We start from the raw sequence: 20871 nt of genomic DNA on the forward strand, positions 1-20871 counted from the left end.
AGACCACAAGGACGGCTGCCTGACAGGCACCGTGGCCTTCCAAAACAAGAGTGCCCTTCAAAAGCGAAGTACGTAGGAAAGTTCCCCTGGAGAGTTGCTTCCCTTGATCCTGGTGAAACACATTCATCTGCACATCCAGGGCTGCTCTGTTTTTCAATATTTTTTTGCTTTAATTTTAACTCCCAAGGGAAATGAAACAAACAAACAAACAAACAAAACAAAACAACCCCCCACCAAAGCCTGGGTTTTTATAGTGGAACTACTAGTCCTGTGGGAAAAGAAATAATCTAGTTCCAAATAGTTAAGTTTTTGAAAGTGGAGGCTGCACCTGGAGTCATGCTAGTTTGAAGCCATGCATGTGTGATTGCTGTACAGCTGGTCCAGGGGTGAAAGGTCAACATGGCTTGCTTCGGTTTGAGCAATGGATTTCTTGCGCTCTGACACTAAGCAGGGCTCCTGTGGACCATCCAGAGGTTTCAAATGCTAGTTTTAGGCTAACAAGTCAGCCTCCAGTGCCAATGGGTACCAGGCCCCTGTGTGCAGTGGTTGCTTTAGGGAGGTGGGAGAGGGAAGAGGAACTCCAGCATAGTCCCCAGCCTTTTGAAGAAGCTATCACTTCTTCAGAAGTGAAGCAACCCCATGCTTGTCCTGCCTGCCCCTTGGTGGGGCTTGGAGAGGAAAGGTCCCGTGTGTGGGTGTACCGTGTCCGTTAGCTCTCTGACGCACGTGTTTAGGGCTACCTGACCCAGGGAACTATAGGATGCCAGGCTTGCTTACATTCTCCCTGCTTCTGACCCCACGCTCACAGGTGGGTTGACCCGTTCTGCTCGCAGTAGGGCTGTGGACAGATCCCACCCCAGTGTGCTACTGAAGGTCGCATTTCACACAGCCCACCCTCCTGCCTGCTGGGCTCAGGGAAGAAGAATGGCTTTGAGTTGGGGGCAGAAGGAGACTAAGTTTTTTTTTTTTTAAAATATTTATTTATGTATTTATTTATGTATTATGTATACAATATTCTGTCTGTGTGTCTGCCTGCAGGCCAGAAGAGGGCACCAGACCCCATTACAGATGGTTGTAAGCCACCATGTGGTTGCTGGGAATTGAACTCAGGACCTTTGGAAGAGCAGGCAATGCTCTTAACCTCTGAGCCACCTCTCCAGCCCCAGGAGACTAAGTTTTGAATGAAGGAGCATGCATAGAGTACTGTTTTAGACGCAAAGACAGTTCTTTTTAGTCCTGGGCCAAACATAGTAGTTATATGCATCACTCCTAATAGCCGACCAACTTTCTCTTCCATAAATCTCTTTGTAAAAGTGCTACTGTCTAAGAAGAAAAGACATACCCTCCGCCAGCACAAACTTTCCAAGATAATAAACAGGCCCTCTTTCTAGACATTATAAACCCAGGCAGATATTGATGATAATCGGAAGAGAAGAGCTGCAAATCAAATGTTCCCATTATAATTCAAGGAAAGAGGAGCAATTTGAGATCAGTTGTCAGCCCTGATAGGAACGTTTTATCCATTCATTTACACACACCAGTGGGTCAGCCTCTGGCATGGGCCAATGTTGTTATACCTGGTTATGCCGTTTTTGCCTTTGAGGAAAATGAAGCTCAACAGAAGAGAAGTGATTTGCCCAAGGACTGTCACCTAGGAAGTGGCCAGACCCCAAGGCTCTACGTAGCCCTGGTCACTCTTCTCTTTCCCTCTGCTGGATGCCCTGAAGCTGAGCAGAAGACAGCTGCACAATTTAACTGGCAATGCTATGCTCATCTTTGATCTTCTCCTCACTAAATTTAAAGGAATTTTCTCCCTTATTTGTGGTAATAAAAATAGTAATGATATATATATTTTAAATTAGGAACACTGAGAAATCCCTAAACTTCCCATTTAAAGCTGACCCGGTCCTGTTTGGTGGTCCCCTGGAACAGCACAAAGGTGACTTGGGGGATAGCTTGCTGCGGGCGGTAAGTAGGTACAGGAAGCCTGCAGGGTGCTCGTCTCTTCCTGCTGCTGAGGGATTATTTTATTAATCTCCCCACCTCAGTATCAGTCATCATTCCAGAAGATGGAGTGAGATGTAGAATAGAGAAATATTGTCCTTGTTACAGCAGAGAGTCACAAGCCCTCACCTGCTCGGTTCGATTTTTTTTTTTTTTTAATTTAACATGGATACCTTCCCCAGGAGCTGTGAATCACCGTATTATTTGTTCTGCTGCAGCCAGGACTACATGGTAGAAGCTGGCATATTTGGTTGTCTGCCTTGCACAGACTTACTGTCTGCAGAAATTGCACGTGAAGGTATGATTATTAATAAAATTCATATGAGGGGTGGTTAAAAGATGCCATTGTCATGCCCTTAGACTGCGTTTGTGAGGCTGATTATGCCCTCGCCATAACATGCATTCAAAGTCAGTATTGTGCCTAAAAGAAGGTCGTTGGTGCTCATTTTTGACCCACAGCCAATTTTTATTTAAGCAGTAAACCTTTTTTGTTTGTTGTGAATGCTGTTACAAATTGCTGCAAATGTGGTAGCTTGGAACAACATATTTATTCTCTCATGGTTTTAGAGACCAGAAGTCCAATATCAAGGTTGTCAGCAGGCTCATGCCACCTCCATTCGTCTTCTGGTAGCGTCCAGTGTCCTTTGGCTGTGGCCTGTCCGCGTCGTTTCTGCCTTTGTCTTTGTGTGTTCTTCTGCCATCTCCTCGCCTGCATCTTTCTGCAAATGTTAGACCAGTGGGAGCCAAGCTGAATGCTTGCTTAACTAACCACTAGGTAGCACCTCCAGTTTGCCCTGCTAGTGGAAGACAATCCTTCTTCAGCATTCCTTTCTTCTTGCTGTTAGAAATTCTGGTTCCCGGTCAGTGGCCAGATGGGGTCAGCTTAGAATCCAGAGAAGAAATCAGTTAGTGGGTTGGGCCATAATCAGAGGATGGTCCTAGCAGGTAGTGAACAGGAGGCAGTTCAAATAATGTGGTAAAGCTTGCCATGAGGGAGCCTCTTCAGTAGGTGTTATCTAGACAGATGCTTGGCCGCAGAATTCTCTGGCTGAGTATATCATGGGGCCAAGAGGAGGCAGGAGGCATGAAGCCAATGCATAGAGTGTATAGCCACCCACTGAATAAAGAAGGCCAAGGTAGGAGCTTGGAAGCCTCAGTCTGATGTCACGGCCACACAATTGATGCCATTCTGAGTGTCCTTGGCCCATATCCTCTCACATCCTGGGAGGGAGTGGCTGGCAGAGCTGGTGAACACGGTGAGTTGTCTAGCCGAGCGGATTGCAGGGTGCGAGGCAGGAAAACTGTTAAAGTTAAAAGCAGATTTAGCTCTTTAAACACATGGGCTTGTGTGAATCTTTTGGATCAGTTTTGGCTATTATTTTAACTTCCTGAAACATTTTGAAATCTCTGTTCTTTTTTCTAGTTTACTACCCCCCTTCTTTTCAGCTGTGTATTTATTATTCATGAGTTCTTGAAGGACAACTTGATGAAAATGTTGACTGAGGAACAATGTGCAAAATGCTGTCCTAAGATGTTGCTCTCCTGGGATGCTGGTGCCCTGGGTGTCATCATTTAGTCTCTCTTCAGTCCACCAAGCTGAATCATCAGTTGGCCGGATTTCCCATCATGCTTAGATAGGCCTCTGAGTGACTGCCCCTTTGCTGATACCCAGGGTTACTATGCCTGTGATATAGCACCTAATAGTTATTTGACAATACCCTGTCTTGTGTCTCTGATAAGGGAAGGGAGACTTGGTAGGGTTCTCGGTTAGCCACTGTGCTGAGAGGTCCTTCATTGGGGTCATGGTGTTAAATTCGGAGCCTATTTCCTGTCACGTATTCAAGTGTTAGGTAGGTGGCATCTTAATTACAGTTTCTGTTACTGTGACCAAACACCATGATCTAAGCAACTTGGGGAGGAAATGGCTTATTGGGCTTAGACCTCCACAGCCCTGTTCATCATTGAAGGAAGTCAGGATAGGAACTCAAAAAGGGCAGAAACTTGGAGGCAGGGACTGAGACAAAGGCCATGGAGTGGCACTGCTTACTGGCTTGCTCCTTGTGGTTTGCTCAGCCTGCTTTCTTATAGAACCCAGGACCACCAGCCCAGGGATGGCCCCACCACATTGGCTGGGTCTTTCCCTATCAATCACTAATTAAGAAAATGCCTTGCAAGCTTGCCTACAGCCTGATCTCATAGAGGCATTTTCTCAGTTGAAGCTCACCCTCTCTAGCTGACATAAAACCAGCCAGGAGAGGTGGTGAGGGTTTGTTTTTTTAAAGGAGGAGCTGGAATTCTCTGCTCAGATGTAGCAAGGAGAGAGTGAGGGAGAGAAACACATGGAGGGCCAGCCAACAGCTCAACAGCTTCGGACATCATCCTCAGAAATCCTGTCCACCTCCTTTAAGATAAAGTCTCACTGATCTGAAGTTTGCCCCTTAGGCCAGATTGAATGACCAGGAAGCCCCAGGAGCCTTTGTCTCTGCCTCCCCAGTGCTGGGATTGCAAGAGTACTAACACATCTGGCATTTTCATGTGGGTCCTGGAGGTCAAAGACAGGTAGGTCTTCCTGCTTTACCAAATATCACCCCCATCTCCCAGTATTTCTTCGAAGCCCTCAGCTCTCCTTAAGACCTGCCCTTATGGTCTGTGTAGTCTGGAGTCACCTACCAGGTGAATATGGCTGCTTCTGGGAGGGTGTCTTGTGCAGTGTGCACTCGGTATTGAATGTAGTCAGAATGTAAAGTGGAAGGGAAGAAGTGAGGATCTGTGTGTGCAGTCGTTAACAGGGATGGATCGACGGTTTGCCCATCTGCATCGTCCTCCGAATAAGAGTTGAAACAGTTGAGGAGGCCTCAGAGTTGCGCTTGCGGTGGTCGAAGCAGTGGAAAGACTGCGTAGGTAGGGCCCCAAGTAAGGCCTGACCTCAGCACTGACACCGTGCAATGCTGTCCGGTGACCACAGAGGCTGTGCTGAGTGTCCAAAGACGGAGTTTGAACTGCCAGTAAGGGAGCCCCAGGTGGGAGCGGGGCCAGCGATGGCCCCCCTTCCCCTGTCATTGGGCAGAGCCTTGCCCAGGGGTTGACTGACTTCCAGCTTTGATGGTAGATCTGTATAGCAGGCAGAGAGAGTCTTCCTTTCTGCCTGCTTTTCTTCGGTTGCTCCCTGTCAAGATTCAGTGTTGCATTAATTAAAAACAAGCAAACAGAACCTTTGTCTGGGGCTGATTTTGTTCATCTTTAGAGGAATATTATGAAAAGTAGACCTTCTAGACTGGCGAGAGAATAATCTGAAAATTAATTAACTTCCATCTTGCCGATTAGGCTGTTATCAGATGGGAGAAGCACATTTTCCCCTTTAGGAAAGAGCTGGATGTGCATTCAAGTGTTGCTTAAGGAAGAACAAGTGAAAGCAAATTTGATGATGGGAAAAGATTTGAATAGCCCTAGGGTATGGCAGGCGACTTGGCAGTGGCGGTGGTGGCCCACTATGAGCTGTTAGTCCAGGAGGCCTCACGGGTCAAATGTCAGAGCCCATCAACCACTAGAACAAAAACCCAGAATATTTTACTATAGTTCCTGTATCTAATTAATATTGGCTACTAGCTAGTGTAGTGACTTCTCATTACTCTGTTTTTATAGTGGCCAAGGTAAAAATATAATTAGGTGCCTGTGTTTGTAGATCTTACTGTATCAGAGTCAGGAAGTAAAAAGCTTGAGAAACAATCATTTCAAACCCAGCAGAGCCAAATGTGTTGTCAGGAAAAGGGATTTGTTACCTGTAGGAAATGTAACTTTTTCTCACTTTGTCTCCGGAAGGTAAAACCCAATTCAGTGAGGACCTCGCACCTGTTTTCGTAAGGTTTTAGGTGATTGTCCTTACCCTTGTTCAACCCACAAACACCCATTCGTTCGGTTCAGGTTTGACACAGCTCACGGCAGATTTCTGCTTCTTTTCCTGTCAGCCTGTCTCCTGACTCGTCACACTTGACAGTGTGGTTCACTCACGCGCAGGAACCATCCAGCTCAGGAGCTTTTCCCCAGCAGCCTCCCTTCCCTGCCCTCCTCCTCCACCTGGTGCTCTACACTCTTCCCACTTCCTGTGGCACTCAGGGTTCCCCCTGGAGCCGCCTGGCACTCTACCCCAGTCTTTGTCTCTAGATGCCGAGCTTTGTGTGCTTCCCAGCCTCCCCTACTCTTCTTGCTTCAGGTCAGTGTGGTCTCTATGATTGGTGGAAATAAGCTCACTGGAGGCAAATGGAGATGATGTGATACGGATGGTGGGAACTATTTTGAAGAAGTAACAGACCACCTACGACTAGTAGTTATGATTTATGTTATCATATGATTTTTGTGACTGGTAAATAGGAAAATAAATTGGATGAATTTATTCAATTTAAAAACTATTTATTGTGTGTGTGTGTGCGCGCGCGCGCATTCGCATGGAGAGGTTATAGGCCAGTTCTCTCCTCGTATGGGAACTAGGCATGGAACTCAGATTGTCAGGTCTGCAGCAAGTGCCCTTACCCACCCCACCCTCTCATCAGTTCCCTTCCTCCGGTCACATCGCAGTAGCTCACTCTGCCAGCCTGCTTTGTGTGTCTCACGTCCAGCACACTTACACAAGGCTCTTCCACATCCTAGGTTTACCTGATGAAGTCGGGGCAGCTCACTCACCTGGACCTGATGAGAAAACAAAACAAAACATCCCCTTAAAGCAAGATGTCTCTGACCAGATAAACAGCTGTTTACTCTGAACTATGACACAGTCCTTAGGGAGCTGAATGACTGCAAATTCTGACCACCCTGGTTTTTAAGTCAGATGGGTATGTTTGCTTTTCAAAGAATTCCCACTTATCCAAATGTAGTTCTGCGGATGGGCAACTTCTTTTGTTGCCATTACTGAAATGGAAAGTGGAGCATTGAACCATTAAAAGCTCGTGGCCTCTGGAGGCCGAGAAGGGCGGCTTTTTTTAACTTGTTATTTTTGGACCCTCTTCATTAATAACACTCATCAGATGTATTTGATTCCAGGCCAGGAGATCACTGATGCTGGGATAGTCAAGATAAAAACATCCTGGCTTTTCATTATGTATTGACAAGTAGTATCGCCTGTTTGAAACTTTTGATGCTGAAATTTCCAATTTGAAGAAACACCATGGTGTTCTGTAACTAACGTGTATATTACCGAAAAAAAAAATGGGAAGGAACCCTGAGGTCCCACAATTGAAGTTGCATCAAGTAAACTGTAAAGCTCCATGGAGTAAAGGAAAAAGTCTTAGTTTAGATGTTGATTGCCCAAATTACTAAGTAAGCTGGACAGATGTTTAGGTTGTTAAATAAGAAGGAAGCAGGGTAGGAAATCACTTGTGGACTATGAGTTTAACTTTGAAAACAAAATTTCTATGAGGGTAAAGACTACAGAAATCACACTGAAATACTAGCTGTTGTTTTGGGGTCTGAGATTATGGGATTTCCTCCTCTATGTTTGCTAATGTGGTTATATAATTTTATAATAAAATTAATTAAAAGAATGAGTTTAAGGGCAAGCAATCTGGATTCCAGTTGCTTCTCTCTCCCTAACCAGCTGGTTGACCTTGGAGAAACTTCTTTGCTTGGCACATCTGCCTCAGGAACTAAAGACATTTCATCTACCCCATTCACAAGGCTGTGGCCAATTGGCCTTTCAGTGCCCCTTCTCTCCACTCTGGCTCCTGTTCTTCCCTCGTTCCCCTTCCCTGGTAAAACTAGCCTCACCCGGTCCACACCCAGAAGCCATGAGTGATGTCCTTTTATTGTGTGGTTTCTATTCTGTCCTGTTGTGGCCCAGCTCTGATTACACCCTCTTGGGACTTCTTTTTTAGCACTGACAACTGATGATAATTTTAGAGAAGCAACTGATGAGTAAGAAAGAATACTTGGCCTTCTGTGCTGTGGTGGTTTGAATAAGAATAGCTCCCATAGGCTCATGTATTTGCATACTTAGTCTTCAAAGAATGACACTATTTGAAAGGATTAAAAGGATTAGGAGGTGTGGCCTTGTTAGAGGAAGCACATCACTGGGGGTGGGCTCTGAGGTTCCAAAAGCCCATACCATGTCCAGAGTCTCTCTTTCTGTCTATGGATCAGGATTTAGCTTTCAGCTGCTACTCCACTGCTATGTCTGCTTGCATGCCACCATGCTGCCCACAGTGATGGCAATGGGCTAAACTCTGAAACTGTAAGCAAGCTGCAATTAAATGTTTTCTTTTATAAGAGTTGCCTTGATCATGGTGTCTCTTCACAGCAACAGAACAGTGACTAAAACATGACAAGAGGGGAAATTTGAACAACTGAACTTCCTAAAACTGAAAATTTCAAATATTCAAATATGTGTATTTTGACCGAAATTTGCTTATTAATTTGAGGGCATCTATGTTCGCTTCCTTTTTGGTGAGGAGGAAGTATGCATTTGCTGAGCAGGCTTGTGTTCTTGGTTCTGTCAAATTCTTTGAAGAAAAGGCTCTACTGGCACAGGTCCCCAGGGCTGAGTGTGAGCCCAGAGATGCTAAACTGAGCTTTCCAGACCACAGTGCTGCTGCGGCCACCAAGCTGCTGGGACCAGGACCAGAGATGCTCACTAAGATGCTGTGTTTCGTGAACTTCAGAGTAAGTTTACTCAGGACAGAGAGGAAAACCGGTTTCTGAACAGTAGTAGGCAGCTATAGATTGACTAGAAACACTGGATAATTTTGCCCTGGGTTTCAGGAACACCTTTAGCATCTATCTGTTCAATAAAACTCATATTCACATGGGCTTAAGTTATTCTGTCTGTTTAGACCAGACTTGGTGCATCTGAGATCTCTTCAGACTTCAGTCCCTGAACAAGCAAGAGGTAGAAGTACATTCTTGATCTTTTTTCAGAGTAGCATCCAAGTCTCTAGCTTATGTCCCATCCAGAATGGCAGACTCTTCCTCTGCCTCTGGTTGACTTGGGGCAAGTTATTGTGGTGTGTGACAATTCTATATTCTGTCAATTATATTTTAAATAAACGCTGATTGGCCAGTAGGCAGGCAGGAAGTAGATGCGGGACAACCAGACAAGAAGTAGAGGCGGGTTAATGAGAACAGAAGAATTCTGGGAAGGAGGAAGCCCATTCCTCCCCAGTCCTGCCCAGACACACAAGAAGGAAGATGTGACCTGCCCTACCAAAAAAGGTACCGTTAAGAATAATGGATTAATATAAGTTATAAGAGTTAATAAGAAGCCTGAGCTAATGAACCAATCAGTTTATAACTTATAAACTAGACCTCTGTGTGATTTTCTTTGGGACCTAACAACTATGGGAACTAGGCAGGACAGAAACCCCAACAAGCAGGCCCTCATGTTACATTACTGGGCATGCTTCGCCACAGTTTCAGGATCACATGAAAGACAGTCAGTTGCTAAGAGCCCTCAGTAATTTCGTCATGCATTTCTTTTAAAGTGTCAGCATCTTGAGATATACAACTAATTAAAGTTACAGGAGGTGAACAACAATGAGTTCTGGTCACTTCCAGTTCCAGGCTCTGAGGCAGGCCTGTGTCTTCTCCAGATGGGTCGGTGGGAATAGCATCTTCATGTCCAAGGCCACAGTTCCTCACATCCCAGTTTTCATGGCCCTACACCAGCCCGGATTAGTATGAGGCCAACCAGGGTGTAGGGATAGGAGCTGCATACAGACCAGTCAGTTGGCACAGTCCCTGAGACTCTCAGATGCAGCGGATTCTAGCAGCCCCAGGCAGCTCTCCAAGGAAGTAGACTTTGGGTTGTTGTGTTTTCTGGGGGGAAATGTTGTATCAACTGCGTGATGATTGCATTCCTCAGGAAATGGATATGTAGCATCGGCTCATGTTCACAGGCAGTCTTCCTCTGGCCGTCTCCCAATTACCTGATAGACTGCACACATCTCTCTCCAGCTTCTGGTGCGGGTCATAGTCCCCGGTGACTAATGGAGACAGGCACATCTTGGGCCCATAGTATTCCCTCAGAAAGTTGTGATTGCTTTTTATTCTTCCTCCCCTCTAGGGTACGATGACGCATTCAACCTGTCAGACAGCATGAGGATCTCTGTGATGAATTTTTACATGCCTCCATCATTGATATAATTGTCTCTCTTTTTAAAAGGTTTCGTTAAGTCTATTGTTAGGATTGTAAAACTACCGAAGAGAGACAGGAGGGCTTTTCCCATTTTCAGAATTCAGACAGTTTTGTTAATTGCACAGCTTTACACGAGAAGTAATTAAGTGGGTTGGGAGACTGTTATATGTATTTATAGTAACAGGCATGTCACGTCTATCATCACTGCACAGTCTACTTGATCGCATCATGTTTGGGCACTAAAAGACTGTGCCTGTTAGAAGTAACTCCAGGGACTGTTCCTTGCAGAGTCTTTGGCCTAGCTGTAAATATTGGCAGACCCAGGTGTGGAAAGGCCATGCATACTGGCGTTTACAAGGACCCTATACTTGAAAGGTTTTAAATATGCTTTTTTAAAAGATGGCATGGGGCATGGTGGTATATACCTGTAATCCCATCACTGTGGAGGCTAAGCAAGGATCTCAACTTTAAGGGCAGTTTAGACAACATAGCAAGACCCTATCCAAAAAAGTATGATTTTTAACATTTTAATTTTAAAATTTCTGAATTAAATATTTGACAATGCCAACTGTCTTTGATAAGACAGCAGGTATCAAGCTCACCCATGGTTCTTAAGTTTGGTGATAAGTAGTTTTAGTACGGCTTTTTGTTTGTTTGTTTTATGTTTTGTTTTTCAAGACAGGGTTTCTCTGCATAGCCCTGGTTGGAACTCCCTCTGTAGGCCAGGCTGGCCTTGAACTCAAGAGATCTGCCTGTCTCTGCCTCCTGAGTACTGAGACTAAATGCATGTACCACCATGACCAGCTTAGCACATTAATCTTACTATATTGTAACAAAGCAGATTTTCCAAACAAATAGAAGAGAAAACGTCCAAACACAAATGTCAAATACCTCTTCGCAAAAGTACCTGGACCCCCTAAGTGCCCATTCAAGAGCAGAAGATAGAAATCCATTCTAGAAGAGCACACTGTACAAATCTGTGCTGAGTGCCCCATCACCTCTTTTCCCAGAAGCCTGCCTGCCAACAAGTTGGACACTTTTACCCAATTATCTTAATTTCCAGTTTTAATATGACAGAAGCAGATTCGTTTCCACTACCACTGATTTCCAGAATACTGTATTACTTCCTCAATCTTGCTGGACAGTCATGAACTTCCCCCTCTGCCCAGTCTCTGGACAGAAATGCCTGATGACCTCTTGTGCTGTGCTGCTTTGACAGCTCTGTCACTTCTGCCCCCTATGCTGCCAGTGCTGCCTTGTGCTGCCCTTCAGCTCCTGTCCTGTCCCAGTCTCCTGGTACCTGGACTCCCATCCCTGAACACCTGTTCACAGCCCTCATCCAGTTATGCATTGCCAGCCAAGTCTTTCTTGTGTGTGTTGTCTTGCTTCCCACCTCCTTGTCATCTCGCTGGGTCTCTGTCACTGTCCACAGCAGATGCAGAGCTTTCCCCTTCCCACCAGCCAGTTTCCCAGGAACTCTTATCCCCGTCTCTATGCGCTGCTGCTACACTGCCCACCTAAGAGGATCTTCAGGCAGGTTGCCAGGCTGCCAACCCGCAGTGCTTGGGTACCTGACACTTTGTGTCGTTAGAAGCCCTTGAGCTCTGCAGGAGATGGTCCAAGCATCCTTGACCTTTGGAGGTCTTCAGCTCTGCCCACTCAGCAGCTATCCCATGCTGTTGTCCACTTGACTCCATTGGGTTGGTGGATCAATACAGTTCTGGAACACTTGTAGAAATCTGAGAGGAGGGATACCAAGAGAATCAAAAGATAAGCCCCTGGCTGCCCTGCATGGGCAGCATCCTCTGGATGCTGAAGCGGTGACTCCCTCCTGGCTAACCAGAGAGTATAGAGACTCCAGTTTGTTCCTCCTCTCAGGACCCAGCCGAGCACAGGGTCTACCCCTAAATATCTAAGGAGGGGGTTGAACAAGTTCCCAAAGCTTGTCTGTCTCAATATTTCATAGATTTATACAGCTGGGAGAAACCTTCGGGATCATCTCCGACCACTTCATTCTGACAGCTAAGCAAGCCTCAAGCCAGTGGCCAAATGACTTGTCCAAGGTCAGACAGCAGTAAAGTCAGCTTCTTAGCCATGATTTTCTGACTCCTGGTTTCCCCTTTTGTTTTAATGCACACCCAGGCCGTGGTTCTTTCCCCTTCTATTGCAGTGTTTATTGGTATCTGACTGCTTAGAAGATGGGGTGTTTGTGGAGGGACTTGCCTCTGCCTCCAGTCGTCAGCTTAATCCTGAAGAGCCTATGTATACTTCAGGTTCTTTTGTGTACACACTTTTTTTTTGTAAAAAGAAAAGCTAGATTTTACCATTAAAAGAGTCACACAGGCCTTGTTCTTGTCTATCAGGATAGGGATTGAAGGCCAAAAGTTGTGCTTGTCCCAGGCCATCAGCAAGAGAGTGGTGCAGTTGATATTTTCTAGTAGTTTGTTCTTCAGTTCTTCTGCCTGTGGCGAGTTCTGAAGCACACAGACCCAGGAGGCAGTCTGTGTAAAATGGATTGTGCAGCAGGATAAGATGATGTGTTGCCGCTCTTCAGGATTCCTAGTGCGCATAGCACTTAAGGGCTCTGAAAAGCTTGTGCTGAAAGAACACCATCTCGTGTGTTTGAGGAGAAATACACATGACAGAAAACTGCAGGGTGTGCCAAGTGTTGCTCGGTATATTCGTGGTACTCGGCGGCCATGACGTTTCACCTTGCAAAGCTGAAACCGACTTCCTCCAAAGCAGCAGCTTCCGGTTCGTCACCTTCCCCCAGCCCTCCACGGCAGACATTCTGCTTTCTGATTCTAGGTACCTCGTTTAAGTGGATCGTATAGTATTTGCAAACACCTCACAGCAACAATGCCCAGGACCCAGAGAGATAAAGGAGGGGACAGGAATGTGCACCCAGCTGTCTGCTTCCCCTCCAGCTAGATCTAGAACCTCACAAAATAGCACCACCAGCTGGGGCCTGGGCGTTCAATGCAGGAGCTTTTGGAAGACATCTCGTATTCAAACCATGACACTGTAGTAACTAACTGTAAATATTTGAGACTCCACAGTTGTCTACCATGTTTTATATACAGGTCTCTTAAATTCCCTTGGTCACAGAATTATTTTTCACATGATATAGACAGAAGGTGTCTCAAAAAACCTTGGGTCATCTCAAGCTTAGTAAAAATCCCCACCCATTCCAAGGGCCCAGCGCCTGAGGAGACCGGCTAAGGAGCTGGGTCATGATGCTCCTGGCTTGAGTAGAAGATCTGCGAATAGTCCCAGAGACTGTAGCACAGAGGACCTCACAGAATGCCGGCTATGACAAGAGAGAGCAGGGCTGTGGGCTCGGCATGGGGAAAGGTGAACCTTGTGGGACTGCTTTCTTTCACTTGGTCTCTACCATTTAGCCTGTTACCATCTCAGTCAGGGTTGTGAAAGAGGATGAGCCGCCCTGCCTGTGAGAACAGGGGTTGGGTAGCTTGGTGGTGAGCTCTCAGCTTCAGATCCACCGTTTCCTCATCAGCCCGAAGAAGGAAGAATGTTGTCTGGCCGGGTCTCATGGACTCCTCTGCAGGGCTTGCCTTCGTACCTCCCTCTAATCGGCCTGCAGTGTAGGTCTTCAATAACCGGGGAATGATTGGGAACGCTGTAATTGTGTGGGTAGGCCAAGCCTCCAGGTCAAATGTGCCTGTGGTTGTCCTTTCTCGAGGACAAGCTCACGAAATCCCAGGCTCTGTTGATCTGACAGGAGAGAGGGTACAACCCAGCGCCGAGTGCTGTCATTTCTCTGCACCCTAAATCGGCATGGGCTGCTGCAGTTGTAGGGGCACCTAAGAGAAGATAAATTCCTGTCGCTGTAACCACTCTGTAGAGCTGCTTTTGGTGTTGATAAGGACGGGGAGAACTATGAGGAGGACTCGTGGCCCCAGAGTGTCTTCAGATCAGCCTGCAGTGAGGTCAAGGAGCACCCAGGTTCTTAACCCACGTGACCAAGAACAGATAATGACACCTTACCTCACAGTATGGAGTGAGGGCCTCTTGTAGTAGTAAGGAGGCCACTTGTTGGTTCCTGGCCGCTTAGCCCTGAAGTATTCAACACAGAAGCTGTATTAATTAAACCACTGCTTGGCCCATTAGCTCTAGCTTCTTATTGACTAACTCTTACATATTAGTTTAACCCATATCCATTAATCTGTGTATTGCCACGTGGCTGTGGCTTACAGGGTAAAGTTCCAAGTGTCGATTGGCTCCATGGCTTCTCTCTGACTCCTCCTCCTTTTTCCCAGCATTCAGTTTAGTTTTCCCCACCTAGTTCTTTTCTTCCCTGCCATAGGCTCAAAGCAGTTCTTTATTAATCAATGATAATCATAGCACACAGACGGAAATCCCACATCACCCTCAAAAGTCCTGAGATCTTTAGGTGAAAGCTGCCACTTACACAGAGCTATCATTATTCTTTGGGCTTCGCTGTTCCATAAATAAAGGCTAGGGTTTATTCTAGGACTCCTTTGCTTCAAGTGAGTTCAGAGCTGGCTGTTTCAGTGGCCCCACACATCCAGGTTCTCTGTTGCCACAGGATCAGAGGTGTCTATGGAAACATCGAGGCAAAGTGCAAGGTGCAAAGTGTAGACTCCAGTGAGGATCTTCCACGAGCCTGTTTTCTCATCCCTGGACAGCCCTAAGAGGCCTCTTCTGTTGTCACAAGTTTGTGACTTTTACCAAAGTGGCTGGTATGAGCAAGGTGCTGTTCTGGGTGTGCAGAGTAAATAAGTGAACTTAGCCTAGATGGGGAAGAAGGGAGATGGGTGAGGCAGGGGATAAGGCTGGGTAAGGAGGTCATCTATCTTGCACGAATGTCAGGTATCCCAGGAAGGGAAATGGAGAATGCATGCAGGTGTATGGTGCATGCAGGTGTATGGTACATGCAGAGGTATATGGGGCACACAGGTAGGTGTATGGAGCACGCAGGTGTATGGTACACGCAGGTGTATGGGGCACGCAGGTGTATGGTACACACAGGTGTATGGGGCACGCAGGTGTATGGGGCACGCAGGTGTTTGGTACACGCAGAGGTATATGGGGCACGCAGGTGTATGGTACACACAGGTGTATGGTACACACAGGTGTATGGTACACGCAGAGGTATATGGGGCACACAGGTAGGTGTATGGTACATGCAGGTGTATGGTACATGCAGGTGTATGGTGCACATAGGTGTATGGGACACGCAGGTGTATGGGACACGCAGGTATATGGGGCACGCAGGTGTATGGGGCACGCAGGTGTATGGGGCATGCAGGTGTATGGTACACACAGCTGTGTGGTTCATGCAGGCATGTAGTACACATAGGCGCATGGGGAGGCTATTAGCCTTTCCTTTGGGGTTTTCAGGAAAAAAATCTACTTTAGATTCAGGGTTGTTTGGGCATAGATGGTATCATGTCAAATCAGGTGATTTTTAGAAAGCTGTGTGTAGGATTACCTCCAAGTGTGTTTATGTGTGTATGTGTGTGTTCTCGCATGTGCCAATACATCTAGATGTATAAATCCATGCACACATATGCATATTACTGCCTAAGCTGTGGTAGAAGCCGAAGCAGGGAGGACTTGGCTCTTGGCATTTTTCCAAGCCAGTTTTTAAAGGCCAACATGGGTGCTATGATGATGCAGTCCTCCTGTCCTGTGATCAAGGAAGAAACTGAAACAGAGATGCTCATGACTCACCAGAGCCAGTGAGTCAGGGTGGGAACTGGGCCTGGCCTCCAGCCTCCAGCTGCTGGAGGCCACCTTCCTACGCCTCCCCAGGTCCTCCCACCAGACTGGGAGACAGAGTTCACCCCCCCTTTCTTTTTGCCTGTGGATCACTTCCACCCCACAATATCTGGTTAATTTTTAAAAATGGACAGAATACTCACTTCCGCCCTTCCGTATCATTTTATTAATAAGTATAAAAGTGCTATATAGTCTAGGGATTCAGAACAACCAATTGTTTACTGGATTTCTCAGTGCCGTAGTAGGATACAGAATCTACAGCAGGTCAAGTCTCTCTTGGTTCCTCCCGCTTTACCTACACATTCCAACTCTTACGTTTGTGTCCCCCAAACTTTCCTAACCATGGCTCACTTTCCTACCACTTCTCTGAGTCTATGTCACAAAACAGCGAAGATTAGGAAGGATCTTCCCAAAGGGTGGGCAGGGGAAAGCTCCAGAATTCACACTGTGCAGCACACATTTCCTTCCAGCTGCTGAGGGCTGTGCTCTTGGGCTTCCTTCTTTGTCACCTCTAGGATGCAATCCTCACGGAAACGCTGTGTGGCAGCTCTTGATAGCTCCAGTTATTGGCACGAAGTACCTGGCCACTACTGTGTGGTAGAGAAATGCTGGCGCTGGAGCCCAGATCTCTAATTACAAAATCATTTTTCTTTCTTCTATATGATGTGACCGCTAAAAGACACAAACCTTTGATACTTCATAGTATATCAATTGCCAGATCAAAATCCTGTGTGCTCCTAGCCTTGAAGCAGTTAAATATATTCTAAGCAGCCATCTTGGAAGCATAACACGTAAATTGAAAACAACAATGGCAATGGATTTTTGATCCTACTGCACGTACTGGCTTTGTGGGAGCCTAGGCAGTTTGGATGCTCACCTTACTAGACCAGGATGGAGGTGGATGGTCTTTGGACTTCCCACAGGGCAGGGAACCCTGATTGCTCTTAGGGCTGACAAGGGAGGGGGACTTGATTGGGGGAGGGAAATGGGAGGTGGTGGTGGGGAGGAGGCAGAAATCTTTAATAAATAAATAAAGAAAAAAGAAAAAAGAAAACAACAGCAACAACAACAAAACTCTACAGGCAAAGCCTTAGGAAGTAGATTGTTGGTCTTGTTTGAAAATTCACTTCAAAGAGATCCTAGCAAACTGGAGCCCTGTTCCAGTATATCAGAGGTGATGGGCTCCTTCTGTCCTTCTAACCCCAACAAGTGTGTGGTAGGTCCGGACAGCTAGGCAATGTTTGCAGTGCACGGAGTACGGGCAGTTCTTCCTCACAAGTACGTGAGGAAAGATGGTTTCCCACAAACACATTGGTTAACTGTGTGAATTAGTGGTCACGATGGGGAAGAATTCTCAAGTGAACCTTCACTGGAACGCATTTGGTAGCAACACCTTGGCCGAGAACTGCCGTTCACTGGGCGGGGAATGTGGTGGGAAAGGAAGACCAGATGGGAGAAGGGAAGCATCTGGAGAAGAAAATGGCTAAATGAAAACCGAAACAGATACCAAGGAAAACCCGGAGTGCTGAGGAAAGCAAGTAAGATGAAGCAGCTGAGGCAGGGGGATAAGCCAGAGCAGGACTGGGTGCGAGTTGAAGACAGGGAGAGGCAGGAATGCATGGCGCACGGCAAGGGTAGGGCGTCAGGCTGCCATGTCCCCAGCGTTCACTAGACAGCCAGCCTCTCTGCTCTCTTCAAGGGTGCCTGCCTGGTTGGCTCTCTTGGGGACTCCAGTAGTAGTTCAGCCTGGCGTACTGAGAGGAGCTCTTCCACGTGTCTGAGAGTGTGTTTGCTGCCCTGGCAGAAAGGTCATTTGCAAGTAGGGCCACTCATTTACTATCATCAAATTTGCCCCCTAACTCACCCCGAAGACCCAAGGGAAGTCTAGTGAAGACCTGTGGCGACAGCTCATCCAGTGATGCTCAGGAGCCACTGCTAAACACACACCTTCAGACAGATGCCTTTCCATTTTCCAGGACTCGCAGTGAAGATTTTAAAGACCACATACACAGGAGTCTCACTTTGTACAGATGCAATCCCGCTAAAGCCCTTTTCCAGTTACCAGTGCTGTGTACTTCCCAGTGACCTGCAATGACGTCATGTGCTTGCTCTCAGGTCCTGTGGCACAGTGATACACTGAGCTGATTATAAATAGCATTCTAATGAAATTGTTGGGCGTGTTGTCGGATTAGTCAGCTACAAATGGGAAGTTGTTTCCTGAGGAAATTTGATAAACTGAAAGTCAGCTTGAAGGTTCAGATATTTTTTGTGGGATTTTTCTGCCCTTACTTATGTTTTCCTTTTTTTAAAAAAAAAAATTGCCGGTTAATTGTGAGTCCCACCCAGACACATACTTTAGCGCTTACTCCAGACCTCAGCTGTCTGCTATGTTAGCATGATGTAAGAGGTCAGAGCTGTGAGCCCTGAATCCTGAAAGGAAGACGAGGAAACTTTCTAATTCAAGTATTGCTTCTAAAGGTATGGAAGAGCTGTGTACAAAGTTTTCTTTCCTAAAAAAGTAAGAGGGGGGAATAACATATGTTTTAATCTGTTATTTTCTCCTCAGCCCCAAGCCTTTAGGAAGTCTCACTACTGAGGAAGCACACTGACACATTCATTTGGCTATTATTTTTTTTCTTGTTTTTGTATTTGTTTTGTTGTTGTTGTTTGAGTTTTTTGCTTGCTTTTAGAGACAGAACTTCTCTGTGTAGCCCTGGCTGTCCTGGAATTCACTCGTAGACCAGGCTGGCCTTGAACTCAGAAGAGATCTGCCCCATCTCTGCCTCCTGAGTTCTGGGATTAAAGGTGTGCGTCTTTAATTTTGTCATTTGTGTTTGATTGATTGTTTTTGTTTTGTTTTTTAAATTGAGCCATCATTTAAAAATCAAGATATCTCATATTTAAAAAAAAATCGCTTGTGGTGGTGCATGCCGGTAGGATTTGCTGAAGGAGGTGGAGGCAGGAGGATCACAAGTTTGAGGCCGGCCTGGGCTGCAAAGTGAGTTCCAGGACAACCAGAACTGTTACACAAAGAAACCCTGTCTTGAAAAACCATAAACAAACAAACGAAATATATTTATGGTCTCTTTTAAAATGGGGCATTTTGCTCTCTTGGAGCCAGCCTCTTGGTTGCCTGCCATAGGTGTTTCCTGGGCTGTCTCATTCCATTTAGTACCTATAGCTGTGCCCTCTGGCCACAGGTATTGTTTGACCTTCACAAACACATTGCGATTAGAGTTTTGGAATGGACACGACAGAAACAGTGGCTAGTTTCACTTGTTCCCAATTCACCTTGCTCCAGCATGTCACCTGTCCTGTGGCCTGTGACCTTCTGCAGCTCATTCCCCACATCCTGTTTTCTCACCCTGTCACATTGGTACAGCCACGTTCCAGATCGGCTCTCACAGTCAGGGAGTTGGGCTGCCGTGTGGTTGGTCTGCTCCCATGCTTAGGGCCCGCCTCTTTGGGCTTCCGTGACTCCTCCTTTGCAACCTCTTCCATCTGCTTTGCTGCCTCCTGTCTGCTTCAGTGATTATTTATTTTTGTCTTTTTACAAGTGTTACACCAGCCGGGCGGTGGTGGCGCACGCCTTTAATCCCAGCACTTGGGAGGCAGAGGCAGGTGGATCTCTGTGAGTTCGAGACCAGCCTGGTCTACAAGAGCTAGTTCCAGGACAGGCTCCAAAGCCACAGAGAAACCCTGTCTCGAAAAACCAAAAAAAAAAAAAAAAAAAAAAAAAAAAAAACAAGTGTTACACCAAAAAGTCATTTTTAAAATCAGATAATATAGCAGTATATGGGGTTAAAAAAAAAAAAACCCACCTTTTGTGGCTGAAGAGATGACTTAGCAGTTAAGAGAGCCTTTTGCCCCTGCACAGGACCTGGATGCAGTTCTCAGAACCCACAGGGCAGCTCAACACTGCCTGTAACTCAGTTTCAAAGAACTCATCACCCTCTTCTGGCCTCCATAAGGACTGGGCAAGCTCACAGTGCACAGACACACATACAGACAAAATACTCATGTCCATAAAATAAACTTAAAACCACCTTCCCACCCCCTTTTTCAGAGTCCACCATGATTAACCCCTGGAGGTATTTTCTCTTCTGAATCCTTTCCCCCATGGTATTGTAGGTTAGCATAAGCAGCGTCATGTTGCGGAACTGTTCTAAATTAGCGATGACCCTGCTGGCATAAATCAGTCACTACCTCGTGTACTTTGTGCTCTACCAGCTACTCAAGTGTTGCTATTTCTCGGCATGGCATTTTAATAATTATAGTACTTACCATGTTGCCGCATTTATGATCGTGTGTCTGTTTTGCATGGACTGTGAACTGTCTGAAGCATTGTCGTTGCCTATCTCCCTCTGTCAAAGTACCTGCTGGTGTATATTCAGCAAGTCAGCGAGGGAATGCGGTGGTGGTGTCCCTTCAGTTAGACCATTTAGCTATGCATATAAAATTTATATAACAATCTAAATTTCAATATTCTAAGCTCCATAGTCAACATATTAGTATAGTATAAGTTACAGGTAATCTGCTTCTCAGGCCATTTCCTAATCATTTTGAATTAATTTTGTCTTCCTCATCTTAATGAGGAGCCAATAGCGGATTGTAACCACCCTACTATTCAAAAGAGAAGTTCGCATGCTGCCTCTTTTGGTTGTAAGGAATATTGGTATCTGGTGGTTTAGTGTTGCATATTTTAAATGAGTTTATGTTTTGGCATCTTGCCAAAACAGATAAGTCTTTTGTATACAATTCATTTTTCATAAAAGTATCATCTATCTTTAAAGGGAGTGTAAGTGCACAGTGGTTGGTTGTATAAACAGGGCTTTGGTAAAACAAGGTCCCTTCAGTAGGCAATAGCTGAGGTTCATGAAGTGAGCCTTGTCAGATACAATGGGAGTCTATTGCTGAGGTTTTCATTTAGTGTCCTGCTGCTGTTAATAGCTCTGATAAAAGAAGAAACCAAAGAAAGCATC

The 20871-nt window shown here is 45.9% G+C and overlaps 1 protein-coding gene across 1 annotated transcript in view; it reads left to right on the forward strand.

The window, feature by feature from the left end:
* Positions 1 to 20871, forward strand: part of Fyn (FYN proto-oncogene, Src family tyrosine kinase) — a 197593-nt gene that overhangs the window by 28346 nt on the left and 148376 nt on the right. The gene's annotated exons all lie outside the window — the stretch shown is intronic.

The sequence above is a fragment of the Chionomys nivalis genome, chromosome 2, assembly GCF_950005125.1.
Source record: "Chionomys nivalis chromosome 2, mChiNiv1.1, whole genome shotgun sequence".
Lineage (NCBI taxonomy): Eukaryota > Metazoa > Chordata > Mammalia > Rodentia > Cricetidae > Chionomys > Chionomys nivalis.